Below are 15,059 nucleotides of genomic sequence, written 5' to 3'. Positions count from 1 at the left end.
CCTACTGTAATCCAGACACTGCTAGGCACGGGGGAATTCAGAGGCAAACTGCTAGGCAGGGCACTTGCCTCCTGAAGTTTAAGTCCAAATTGAGTAAAAGTTGCCCACAGATGCTCTACAACTGTTTGTGGTTCAAGAGCTTTCAATTTGTTGACATGTTTGAAGCCGACACTATGCCTAGATTTATCATTGTTCCTTAGAATTCTGACATCAGGGCGCCTGGGTGGCTCAGTGGGTTGAGCCACTGCCTTCGGCTCGGGTCATGATCTCAGGGTCCTGGGATTGAGTCCCGTGTCGGGCTCTCTGCTCAGCAGGGAGCCTGCTTCCCTTTCTCTCTCTCTGCCTGCTTCTCCGTCTGCTTGTGATTTCTCTCTGTCAAATAAATAAATAAAAAATCTTAAAAAAAAAAAAAGAATTCTGACATCACTTAGTTTTATTCTTTTGAGCTTTTTGCAAAAAGACGTTGACAAATTAGCATACACTCTGCATTCACATTTTTAAAAACATACCCACTAGAACATGAGCTCCATGAGAGCAGGGATTTTGTCTGTTTATAGCTGTAACTCCCAGCAACTAGAAGGATGTCTACTACAAATGAGGTGCTCAAATATTTGTTGAAAGAATAAGCACTCTTGGAAATAGTGATTGAGCTCATTACGTGAATTAAATTTAAGATTTTAAATTTATATTTTGTATTAAAATCATACTCTCTGAAAAAGTTTATCACTAAACTTTAACTATTAGAAACTGTATCAACAATTTTTAAAACTGTGAATCTTAGTCTTCATAATTAATTGTAGGGACTTCAGGTAGCAGATGAGGTGAAATAAAAGGAAACAGATTTACCTTCCTTCCTGAAATAACCGGAACCTGGGGAACAAATATATAGGAAACAAAAATTTTGAAGATGTTGGTCATCAGGCAAAGAAGGATGATGATGAAAAGAAATAAACAACATGAGTACTATGATTGTCCTAGTTTATTGCCTGGAGAAAGTTTCTAAGATGCAATCCATAAAAGGGGACCCAGGCATAGCTCAGTGGTCTCCCTAAAGGAAGTTCAGAGAGACAAGGCAGCTAGAGTTTGCAAGGCCAGTTACAGAAGAGGAGAGAGCTGCAAAGAGAGAGAACGCTGGATTTTCAGAGACTGCCCCTCTAGCCTGATCGATGAATGCATGGGGAAAAAAGTACCTGAAGCCAAGGGAAGAACCACCCAAAAGAACTAGAAGGAATGTTCTTTGGAACCCCTAAGGGGCCTGGAATAGTTCCTGTTTCCATTAGCCAGAGTGAAAAACTTCATCATTCACAGAGCATCAGATGGAATATTCAGAGGTAGGGGGACATTATGCCTAAACTAAATTATATCACTCAATTATATCATTGGCTTAGTGGGTTACGTGTCCGACTCTTGATTTGAGCTCAGGTCATTGTCTCAGGGCGAGGTTGAGCCCCACATCTGACTCCATGCTCAGCGGGGTATCTGCTTGGGATTCTCTCTCTCCTTCCCTCTGTCCCACCCACTATCTCTCAAATAAATAAATAAACCATTTTTTAAAAAAAATGTCTATAGGAATACAAAAATATTCAACACTTAAACCAAAGTAAAATTTGCAATTTCTGGCACTTATCAAAGATTACCAGATGTGGAAAGATCCATAGTGAGGATATCATGCAAAACTGACCCAGAATTGACACATAAGTAGGAAAGAACATTTAAAATAATTATAACTGTATTCCATATAATCAAATAGTTAAAGGAAAAACTTAGCACATTAAGTAGAGATATGGAAGATTTTTTGAAGACCTAAATTGAATATCTAGAGATGAAAAGTATACTATCTGAGCTTAAAAATACACCAAATGGAAAAAAAATTAAAATTAAAAATTAAAAACTCAAAATATGCAGAACAGCTTTAATTGTGGGGTAAACATCACATAAAAGATGAATGAGCTTGAAAACATAGCAATAGAAACAATCCAATATGAAACCCAGAGAGGAAAAGACTTTTAAGAAATAAGCAGAGAATCAGTGAAGTGTGGGAAAACTTTAAGCCGCCTACTATCTGTGTAATCGGAGTTCCTGAAGTGGGAGGACAGAAAAAAATATTTGAAGAAATAATAGCTTAAGTCAAGATATTAATAAGGAGACTTCTACTTCTGGTTCAGATGGAGTAAATGAGGCCTGGGATCACCTCTTCTGAAAAAATTTTAAAAAGACAAAATATATGAAACAGTTGTTTTCAAGACACTGGACATGAGACAGTGAAGCATAGGAATCCGAAGAGATGGGAAATAAATGGGGAGAGTCCTCAAATGTCTTCAGTTTATAGCCTTGAGAGAGCCTGTAGACCAGAACACTGAGGTAGGGTCTAGGGGACTCCCAGAGTTGAGGAGATGAAGCTGAGCATGGGCAGAAGTACAGCTAGTGTTCACCAGACAGGGTATCAGAGGGGGGAATACCCACAGAGAGTGAGCTCTGGAGACCTTCAGTGTCCCAATGAATATTTGGCAGAGCTCAGAGCAGAGCATGATTGTGAGGAAAACACCCAAGACGAGGGAGACAGCATCTGAAAGGAGTAGGGGAGTAGGGGAACAGCACACAGCCATCACACAGGGCCACGTGGGTGTCTGAGCCAACTGCAGGACTGAAAAAAAAAAAAAAAAACACCTCATAGTCTGCAGAGCAGTGAGTAGACTACTTGGGAAGGTCTTGCTTCAGCAGTGTGGAATTAATTATTCCTAGGTTACTCCTAGAATGAGCATTGCTCTAACCCAAGTTAGCAAATCATGAAACAATCATAAAGTCATGAAAGCAGGACCCAAAAGGATAAAAATGTTTCCAAGTAACTTGTTTCCAAGTGACCTGTTTCTGAGAAACTTAACTACATCACAGAACAAAAGCTCAAGAAGATTTATAGGAATACAAAAATATCCAGCACCGAACAAGGTAACAACGTATGATCTGGCAAGCAATAAAAAATTCTCAGACATGAGACAGGCAGAAAAATGTAACCCATGATAATGAGAATAACAATCAATCAAACCGGACCCAGGGTTGACAGAGAAGTCAGTTACCAGACAAGGACATTAAAACAGTTATCACAGCTGTGTTCTGTTACATTCAAAGAGTTAAACAGAAACAAACGGTAGATTTTTTTTTTAAGACTTGAATGAAACTTTTAGAGATTAAAACTACTGTACCTGAGATGAAGAATACACTGCATGGGATTAAGTGCAGATTAGACATTGCAGAAGAAAAGATTAGTGAATTTGAAAGCATCGAAATAGAAACTGTCCAAAATACAGGCAGAAAAAAATAATCCAAAAGAATGAAAAGAGCGTCAGTGATATCATTGGAGGGGTGATTCGCCATGGGTCCTGAGGATGCCTATATATTCTTGCCAGTACCCCAAAATTGTAGGACTCTGGCAGCAATTTACCTGGGCCATTGCTCAAGATTCAATTTGTAATGAGCAACCTTGACGGATGAAGTAATGTCTACCCTTAAACAAAGAGCAGTGTTGCTGCTGCTTGCTATTAAAGTCATGAATTCCCAAGTTCAGTGTTCCTCTCTCATGAAACCCTCTATATGAGAAGGCTTCGATTATGGGCATCACTCTTGTGAAACTGGGGGATTATAGAAAACCACCAGGAGCAACAAGATAGATCATAGGGCCATAAACCAACTCTCGATAAAGTTAAAAGGATACAAGTCTTACAAAGTATGGTTTCAGACCACAATAGAATTAAATTAGAAATCAGTAACCAAAGGACCTCTAGAAAATCCCCACATATTTAGAAATTCAGTAACATCTAGGTAACCCCAAAATCAAAGGAGAAATTAAAAGGGGAAACTAGCATTTTAACTGAATAAAAATGACAACACAATAGATCAGAAGTTGTGGGGTATCACTGAAACAATACTTAAGGGAAAATTTATAGCATTAAGTGTCTGTATCAAAAAAGAACAATCTTATATTAATGACCTCAAGCTTCTACCTTGAAAAAAAAAAAAGCAGAGTAAACCCGAAGTAAGCCAAAGAAGGAAATAATAAAGATCAAAGTAGAAATCAAGAAAATATGTAAAACAGAAACCCAATAGAGGAAAGTTAATAAAATCAGTAAGCCTACACCAAAACTCTCTCTAAAGAGATCAATTAAATTGATACATTTAAAGTCAGACTCATTCTTAAAACACACACACACACACACACACACATACACAGAACTTATCAACATCAGGAATGAAAGAGGTGATCTCATTACAGATTGTAGAGATATTAAAAGAATAATAGGTGAGGGTGTCTGGGTGGTTCAGTGGGTTAAAGCCTCTGCCTTCGGCTCAGGTCATGATCTCAGGGGCCTGGGATCGAGTCCCGCTTCCGACTCTCTGCTCAGCAGGGAGCCTGCTTCTTCCTCTCTCTCTCTCTGCCTGCCTCTCTGCCTACTTGTGATCTCTGTCTGTCAAATAAGTAAATAAAATCTTTAAAAAAAGAATAATAGGTGAATATTACAAACAACTATATGCCAATAAATTCAAAAGCTTAGAGGAAATCAACAAATTCCTTTAATGACATACACTACTAAAGCTCAGTCAAGAAGGCATAAAAATTCTGAATAGCCTTATATCTATTAAAAAAAAGCTCAATTGGTAGTTTAAAACTTCTCCCACCCCACCCCACCCCCAACACACATAAAATCTCTTAGGGCCATCTTGCCTTCTGTGGTAAATTTTATCAAACATTTAAGAAAGAAATAATACCTATTAGGCACAACCAGGAAATTGATGAGAAGGGCCTGCTTTTCAATTTGTGCTATAAGACCAGTATTAGTCTGATACCAAAGATAGATAAAAACATCACAAGATCAATATCTCTCATGAAAATAAATGCAAAAATGCTCAAAAAATTTTAGCAAATTGGATCCATGATGATGAAGTAGAATTTATTCCAGGAAATCCAGGATCAGCTTAAATATTCAAATTTATCCGTTTTTATTTATTTGTTTTTTTAACCAAAGGACAGTCAACATGCTATAGTATATTAGTTTCAGGTGTACAACATATACATGATGAAATGTTCACCACGGTAAGTATAGTTGACCATGTGTCAAACATACAAAGTAATTGCAATATTACTGACTATATTCCCTGTACTATCCTTTACATCCTTTGACTTATTTATTTTAAAACTGAAGTTTGGGGACACCTGGATAGCTCAGTCAATGGAGCATGCAATCCTTGATCGTGGGGTCATGAGTTCAGGTCCCACGTTGGCATGGAGTCTATTTTTTAAAAAAACTGGGATGCCTGGGTGGCTCAGGCAGTTGACTCCACCTCTCGGTTTCAGCTCAGATCATGAGCTCAGGGTCGTGAGAGCCTCACCTCCAGTTCCATGCTCAGCACATAGTCTGCTTGGAATTCTCCCTCTCTCCCTCTGCCCCTCCTCCCAATTGCTCTCTCTCTCAAATAAATAAATAAGTCTTTTAAATAAATAAATAAGTAAAATAAAAGACATTAAAAAAAGAAAACCGAAGTTTATACCTCTTAATCCCCTTCACCTATTTCACCTAAACCCATCCCCTTATGTTCAGGAAACCATCAGTTTGTTTTTTATATTTATGACCCTGTCTCTATTCTGTTTTGATTTTAGATTCCATGTGTAAGTAAAATTATATGGTATTTGGCTTTCTCTGTCTGACTTATTTCACATAGCCTGATACCCACTAGGTCCATCCATGTTGTCATGAATGGCAAGACTGCATCTTTTTTATGGTTGCATAATATTCCATTATATATATACAACAAATATATATTCTCTCTCTATATATATAATATATATATACAATATACATTTCACATCCTTATCCATTTATCTATCAATGGATATTTGTCTATCAATGGACACACAAAGGTTGCTTCCATATCTTGACTATTGCAGTGAACACAAGGGTGCATATGTCTTTTCAAATCAGCATTTTCATTTTCTTAAAATAAATACCCAGAAGTGGAAATGCTGGATTGTATGGTATTTTTTTTAAGGATTTTATTTATTTATTTGAGAGAGAGAGCACACAAGTGGAGGAAAGGGGCATAGGAATAGGGAGAAGCAGACTCCCCACTGAGCTGGGGACCGGAAGAGGGCCTCTATCTTAGGACCCTAAGATCATGACCTGAGCCAAAGGCAGATGCTGAACTGACTGTACCACTGGTATTTCTATTTTTAATTCAAAAATGGATCAATTTAATTCACCATCTTAGCAGACTCAAAAAGAGAAACCTCAATAGATATGAAAAAACATTTGACAAAGTCCAACATCCATTACCAATAAAACTCTTAGTAAAATGAATTATAAAGGAGCCTCCTGAACCTAGTAAAGGGCGTCTAAAACCAAAAACAAAAAATCAAAACAACCATAGCTAACATCATACTTACTGTTAAAAAATTGAATGTTTTCCACCCTAAAATCAGAAACAAATCAAGAACAAAACAATTATGCCTGCTATCACAACTTCTATTCAACATTGTACTGGTGATTCTAGCCAGGGCAATCAGTCAGGAAACAACATACTCATCCAGATTGGAAAAGAAAAGGTAAAATAGACGGTTTATTCCCAATGATCATCTATGTAGAAAATTCAGTGTGTTTTTCAAAAAAGCTATTAGACTAAGAACTGAATTAATCAGTGTCATGGGATACAAGATCCTGTATCATGGGATACAAGATACAATACAATATATTGTATTCAGAAATCTCCAGGCCCAACTGACTTTTTTAGAAAATTCTAACAAAATTTAAAAAAGAAATAGCTCCAATCCTTCACAATCTCTTCCAGAAAATAGAAGAGGAAGGAACATTTCCCAGTTCATCTTATGAAGCCAGCATTACCTCAGTACCAAATCCAGGCGAAACAAAACAAGAAAAGAAAAAAGATAGAAAGAAAATTACAGACCAATTTTCCTAGTTAACACAGATGCAAAACTCCTCAACAAAATATTAGCAAATTGAACTCAGGATTGTGGAAAAATAGCAAAAGCGTTTACAAATCACATATCCAACCACAAACTTATATCCAAAAGTATATTAAAAATTCTGTGCAAAAGTAAGAAAATGAGCAAATCAGTGGAAAGACAGACAAAAGCCTTGAGCAGATAATTCGTCGACTAGGATAGATTAATGGCAACTAAGGGCATGGACAGATGCCCAGCTTCTGTGGTCATTAGAAAGATGAAAATTAAAACCATGATGAGATACCACCACCCACCTATAAAATTATCCAAAATTAAGAAGTCTGAACATGTCAAGTGCTGGCAGGGACATGAAGAAATTTGAATTCTCATACACTGTTGGTGGGAATATCAAATGTTACAACCACTTTGGAAAACAGTTTGGCAGTTTCTTAAAAAGTTAACCATATGCCTACATATGACTCAGCCATTCCACTGAAGGTTTTTTTTTTTTTTTTCCAAGAGAAGGGAAAGCATGTGTCCATTCCAATGCTTGGACACAAATGTTCATAGCAGCTTTATTTGCAGTAACCCCAAACTGGAACTAGCCCCAATGTGCATCCATGGGAAAATGGATAAACATTGTGGTAAATTCGTACATAGAATACTATTCAGCCATAAAAAGAAAAGAACTCTCTTAAAATGATTATGCTGAATGTAAAAAGCAGACACAAAAGAGCCTATAAAAGAGTCTTTGCCTATTTATATAAACTTCTAGAAAACACAAGCTAGGGTGGGAAGGAAGATTACCAAGGGGCATAAGAACACTTTCTGGGTGTTCAACGTGTTCATCACCTAGACTGCAATGATTGTGTCATGGGCATTTGATATATGTACACATATATCAAAATGTAACAAATTGTATATTTTAAATATGCATAGTTCATCTAATGCCAATTATATTTCAATAAAATTGCTTTAAAACCTAACTGTGTGTTTCTCTGTTGCCTCAACAGTCTGTAATGGTTTGAAATCTGTTGATGGTAGTTCTTTCAATACCTTACACGTTTTGAGTTTAATACTGGCCTGTGTTTGGAGGCCCTTCTGATGTGCCTTTTCCTCCAGGGGCCCCTGGGTGGCTGAGTCAGTTAAACATCTGACTTTGGCTCAGGTCATGAAGTCAGGGTCCTGGGATCAAGCCCTGGGTCAGGCTCCCCACTCAACAGGGAGCCTGCTTCTCCTTTTGCCTCTCCCCCAGCTCATACTCTTTTTCTTTTCTCTTAAATTAATACAATCTTTAAAAAATAAAATAAAATAAAATAAAATGCCTTTTCCTCTAAAACAACTCCTGCTAACTGCAGCCCAAAATGACTCATTTTTGCATTCTAGGTAACCGTTAGATACATAACTAACAAATACTGCCTTGAATCATAATTATAATTATAATTATAATATAATTACATATATTTTTACTGGATTATATACTCTCAGAAGTCTTATCTTATATAGTTTGGAATACCAATTCCACCTGATACAAAAAAAAATGAAAGTATCTGGTAGGTGTCCATAACGTTTAAGAAACTAAAAAATAGAGTCAACGCATTTAATTGCTTTGTACCAGAAACTACAGAGAATGTTTTGAGTGCTAACTAATTAAATTTCACAAAGACCGTATGTCTGAAGTAAGTGTAATCATCCTCATTCACACAAGAGAAAACCGTGGCTTAGAGAAATTAAGTGATTTGCCCAGGATGGTATGATGAATAGCTGGTAAAACCAGAAGTTGAACCCAGGACTGTTGCTAAGCACTCCTAGGCGATTAGGGGACCTTTTGATATCAACTAAACAGTGACAGAGCCCCAGTTAGAGGGCCTGGTTCCATTCTCACTGGCCCCTGCTCAGGCCTTCTTTGAGGTCAACTGCCCGAACTCACACCCAGCCTTTCTCTCACCTCAAGCTAAAGAAAAATCCCATGGCTCAAGTGTCAGTCTCCCTCCCGTCTCCAAATGTCCTTGACATGCGAAAGAATCCACATAACCTTGTCAAAGATACTCAGACCTTGACTGTTTGCTTCCCTGCTGGCTTCCTCCTTCCACTGTATTAATATTAAAGCCCTCCTATCATCTTTTCTTGGGCCCTTCTAGCCGCCTTTCCATTTTCCTGCTGCACTATAATCACACAATCCATGCTCCCCAAAGAAACTTAAATTGATTATTTTAAAAGATTTATTTATTTATTTATCTGAGACAGAGAGACATAGAGAAAGAGAGAGAGAGAGAGTAGGAGCCAGAGGGGCAGAGGGAGAGAGAGAATCGTAAGACTCCCCACTGGGCATGGAGCTCAACATGGAGCTCAATCCCATGACCTTGAGATCACGACCTGAGCCAAAACCAAGAGGTGGATGCTCAACTGACTGAACCACCCAGACATCCTTAAATTGATTTTATATTGATTGTGTAAGATAATAACTAACACTGTGAATTACTTGTTCTTTCTCTGAATACGTATATTGAGGACATTTTGATATGTCTTTCTTTTTTTTAAAAGATTTTTTTTTTAATTTGACAGACAGAGATCACAAGTAGGCAGAGAGAGAGGAGAGAGGAGGAAGCAGGCTCCCTGCAGAGCAGAGAGCCTGATGCGGGGCTCGATCCCAGGACCCTGGGATCATGACCTGAGCTGAAGGCAGAGGCTTTAACCCACTGAGCCACCCAGGCGCCCCCATTTTGATATGTCTTAACAACTTTTAGATTCATGGAAACTGAGGAATTTCAGATCTATTAGATATCAGCTAGGCTACCTTCCTAGTATAGGAATTCCTAGTATTCCTAGTACAGGAATCAACTGAAGAACATCATAAAAACTGTTTATTAACTTGCTTACTTGCATTATTTCTAGAGCTGTGGGATGGCTGGGATGACCCAGAAGATAGTTTTCGACTCCTAAATGAAATATTAACTCAAAAGTGACTTGCTTGGAGGTAGATTCACCGAATCTTACATTTCAGAGATCTTCGCTTATATGACCCTTTCGAAAACGTTGTACCGAATTTTAAGTTCATAATTTTGTGTTCTTTTTTTCTTAAGTAAGGCCCACCAAACCAAATAATCTGTTAGCCCCTGAACTCACCTTAGTTTTTGAAAAAGTGAGGTAGCCTCTACCCATCAGTAACTCAATCTGTCTTCTGGAGCTCCAGAGAAGACATTTAATCTGATCCCACACAATCAGCTTCCAAATATTTTTTTTTTCAGCTTCCAAATATTTTAAGACAATCAGCAATACACAGAAAATTTGTTTCTATTATCTCATGATTATAGATTGTTTTCCAGATTTTTCCTGATTAGTAGTATCTATTAAGGGCTCTTTATAAGTTAAACTCTGTGGCAATCTTGTTACGTAAACTATCTCATTTAAACCTGCACATCTCCCCAGGAGGGAAGAGCTACGATTCCCATTTTACGAATGAAGAGAGTGAGATTTGAAGAGGATGAATAACTCGTCCAAGGTCACACAACAAACATGAAGCAGATTATTACAAAACCCATGCATTCAACAGCTATTTCATATTAGGTTCTTCATTTTTTTCTGAACACACCCCTGCCTGTATGTGCCTGTATGCAGGTATAGGCTTCTAAAGTGTGAATACCGTGCCACCTTTTTGGAAAGAATTTGTTACTACTTATCAAAAATTGTAAATGTACCCTTTGACCCAGAAATTGTGTTTTTGTGGATTGACCCTAAAGACATGGACAAATGTCCCCATGTAAGCAGCAGATGAAGGAACTCTAAATTTTGATGTCTGTGATTAGAACTGAAAAGCGATTTTGAAAAGTGATTTCTTTGTGGAAGAAAATTACACGTCTATAAAATGTTTTGCGTTTAGAAGAAAACACTCCAAACTGTTCCCATCAGCGAACCACAGGGAACAGGTAAGGGGGGGTGGAAAGTTGCTGGTACTTCAACTATTAATTTCTCATAATTTTGTACTGTTTGTTTTTTTACAATGAGTAGATGTTACATTTATAATAAATGATAGCTTTTATTACTCCAGCTGTGCTCTCACCAGCTCAGAGGATAATACATCACCAAGAAGGGAACAGCACATCCATTAGTCCTGCTTAACTTTGCATTTGATGTTTTGTCCGCCTACAGTGGGTTTCTATTGAACTTGCTGTCAGTTAAGACACCTAGGTCTTTTTCACAGAACCCGAAAGCGGTGTGGGTAAAATTGCAAGAGATAAAAATCCATTCCATTTATTGTTATTTATTGTTAAGAACAGACTTAAGACAACAGGAAACCTTGGCATGTTCAACATTGGTTCGTGCACCAACCCACATCCTCTTTTTCTATGGACGGTGTTTACAGTATTCTTGAGTTGCCCAAGGTTCAGAGTCCCTCAGGGAACTGAACAAGGACACGTGGGTGGTGTGCGGATACAGATATTCATAAGGCCTCAGGGTACTTCAATTTGTTTGTTTTTTATAAATGTACATTTATAAATGTAATGCTTTTCCCTAACCCTACAGAAAATTGGTGTCGACAGATTGTTGTGGATCCTTTCAGAGTTCTGTATGATATTCACATGAGTATTCTTTTTTAAGCTTCATAAACTGATATGCAACTTTTTTGTTAAGACCATTAACACCGGATCTTGCATATCTTCCTTTTTTTTATGCAGATCATTCTTCCTAAAGGCAGTACTGTCTCAATGTTTATTTAACCTCTTGACCATTAGTCTTTGCATGTATGTGGAAAGGGTAGAGAGGAGAAGGATATATGCCCTCCTGGAATTTCAGAGGGCAAGGAATACTGGAAGTCCATCTGCTCAAAAATGTATGTCCCAAATACTCCCCTAACTGGGAGGCCATTTAGATAGATAGACTCTTCATGTAGGATGTAGATTTTGTTTATAGAGATTACCTTCACATCACAGCCCAGAATGCACCTGGGCAGCGGCAACCCTCTCTCAAGTGCTCCTGGAGGTCCCCTCCTGTTCTCTCAGTACACCAGGTTCTGGTCTCAAGTCCATGGCTACCCCCACTCCAACCTAGACCGTTACCCCATCTCTTAGTAAACTGCCTCAGTCCCTTGCCCTTATTTGGGCGATGCCTTTGAACTCCCTACCTTCCATCTGACTCCACTTTCCCTATTGTCCATTTTGACAAATTCAGATCTCTAGGAGAAAGACCCTCTCCCTGCCAGACTTGCCCTTCAGGATCCATTCAATCCAGGTTAGCCCCAGGAGAGCATTCTCGAACACTCATGGGGGTTGGGAGGGTTGATTGACCATTCACAAACATCCATTTGTGCCAATTATTTTATTCAGGCAATGTTCGAGATGGACTTGGTGAATTTGAGTTTTGGTTCTAGGGAGTTTGATGTAATTTGAACTTGTATAATGAAAACACTCAGGTGGGTGGGGTGTAGGATGTTAGATAAAGGGCAGAGCACAGTCTTAGAAGGGAATGAGGAGGAAGCAAGAGAGGTAGGCCAAGACTTTTCCATGTTTTTTAATATTGAGGGAACTTGGGTGGTGGCTGGAATAATTCCTCAAAAACTCTTTCATGCTACATTAAATACCATATTGACATATTTTTGGTCCCTTAGGGTGTCAATGTTTGAATTTTAGATGTCAGAACTGAGATGGATTCTAACAATAACTTCTACCGCATGTCGAGGGCATGCAGAATGTAGATGTAGGCATGTACTAGGCATGTGCAAAGTGCGTCGCTAATACCAGATCTCATTATTCCTGTAATGTAGAACAGTCTCTGGCATATAGTAGACCATTAAAAAGATCTATTGTCAAATCAATGAATAAATCAGCCCACAAGTAGTCAACACTGAAGTTAGGATTCAACCTCTATTCATCTGATTTCAAATTTTTTTTTTGAAGATTTTATTTATTTGAGAGAAAGAGATAGAACAAGAGAGACCACAAATGGGGTGAAGGGCAGAGGGAGAAGCAGACTCCCTGCTGAGCAGAGGGCCCAATGTGGGACTCAATCCCAGGACTCAGGGGGTCATGACCTGAACCGAAGGCCAATGCTTAACTGACTGAACCACCCAGGTTCTCTCAAACTTCTTAGCCACTGTGTTCTACTGCTTCTATCAAAGTCTTATCTCAGTCTATCCCATTTTAGCTGGTTGATTCTGATCCAGGTTAATCAAATATCCTCTGATACAATTATTGAATTTAGTCTAGTGATTCTCCCCAAGAGAGCATAAGGAAACCCAAGACCAAAGAGTTTTACCAAACATGCGGTTGGGAAAGTAGGTTCAACTTCTGTTCTTGAATGTCCCAACTCTATGGGCCACTGCAATTTAGGAATGCTCCAGTATAACAAGAGAAGAATTTCTAGAATTATCTCTGAGTTGGCTCTACCGTAGCCAAACAATTTGGACAATGCAGGTAAAAAAAAATTCACATCTTTATTGAGCAATTTTTTTTTGAGCATGTCCTAAGTACCAAGGACCATGGACCATAGTAGGTGCTGGTGACATCAAGAAGAAAGCAAATGTCTGTCTTCCAAGGAGCTCACAGACTAAAGGGGAGAGGATCATCCAAGTGAAGGGCTACAGCAAATAATTCAAAAGCTGTAATGGAAATATGTACAAATGTATTGGTGTAGAGGAAGACAGGACTCCAGTCTGCTCAGGTGAGACAAGGCTGACTTTTCAGAGGTGGGTGTTGACCTGAGATGTGAAAGGTAAGCAGGAGTTTCCCAGGCACAGAAGCTGAGGTTGGTGTTTAGGAAGAAGGAACACTTGCAAAGGTAGAGAGGCCTGCCAGAGAGCCCTGAGCGTGAGCATCTAATGTCAGGGGGCAGGATGGGTTACGCAGGCCCACGAGCTGGTGCAAAACTGAAGAGGAGCCTTCTATACCATGCTGCACAGTGAAGATTTGTTCTCTCAGTCAGGAGAAGCTACCAGAGAACTTACTCAGGGGCTTGTCATTGGATCACCATGTTAGAAAGATCATTCCAGCAACAAAGGATATGGTGGCTAAGACAGTGACAATTGGGATGGCTCTTGAAGACATTTGGAAAGCAGAAGATATTTTCATGGATTCAACAGAGGCAGAGAAAGAGAGGAATGTAGGCTTCCTCTTGGTCCCTGACTTGGTCAGTGGTGCGTGCACTAGCTCATGACACCACAGAGGAAGAGGAGTAGTGGGTATGGTGAAGGAGGGGAGAACATGGTGAGGTCATTTTCTCATGTCCAAAAGTCAGAGCCAACCTTTGATCTGGAGCACAGGAGAGAGATCCAAGGAAGGAAGATTTGAGAAGCATCACTTTGGCACGGGTAGCTCATGGATAATGTCCTGCTCGAGCGTGTTGGCCTGCTGAGGTTCCATGATCAGGACAAAGCCTATTGGTAGGACCAATTTTCATTAGCAGAGATTCAGAATAGTTACTGTTAGTTTGAATTTCATCAGGATATATGAGTCTACTGAACATACCAAAAGACTTGTTGTATCTCTGGCGGAAAGCCTGAAATTTTCCTCTTCTTTTGTCTTTTTCTGTATTGTGTATGTGGTGCTGAGCAACGTGGTTTCTTCTTTTGGAGCATTCATACAAATATGCTTGCTTTCTGGAAAAATCATAAAATCCCTAGGAATTTTTACTTCCTTTAGCAAAAAGAAATCTTCAGTGCATCTTTTTAAAAACCCTTACACTGTGTCTCTTTCTCTATCCCTCATAATGGCTCCTGAGAGTCTGAACAAAATTAAGTCAGCAGCAGAGGAGATGTAGGAAGACCACAACTGAGGAGCTATTAAAGGTTCGTCCCAGGAGACTAGGGTATAATAAGGGACAGGAGGATGAGTTTCTGTTGTTTTTTCCGTCACAGAAAGTAAGCCAAGTTCTGAGTCCCCCCTGTAATGTACTCCTTAAGGCTACTCAACTGACAGTAAGACAGCATTATGAGGCTAAAGGCAATGCAATTTCCTCACTCGATGGAGTCTTAGAATCAGAAACTCGCTTCCAAGAGCAGGAAGATTACATTTCCACTTGAAGTTTTATTTTTAGCACCACTTTGTGCTTGACTTAACTACCTTCAGTCTAAAGTTCTGCAGGAGGAGGGGACCTGCTTCTTCTCCTTCTCTTGCAA

Source organism: Neovison vison, chromosome 2 (assembly GCF_020171115.1).
Source record: "Neovison vison isolate M4711 chromosome 2, ASM_NN_V1, whole genome shotgun sequence".
Classification (NCBI taxonomy): Eukaryota; Metazoa; Chordata; class Mammalia; order Carnivora; family Mustelidae; genus Neogale; species Neogale vison.
This window is presented reverse-complemented; position numbering follows the sequence as displayed.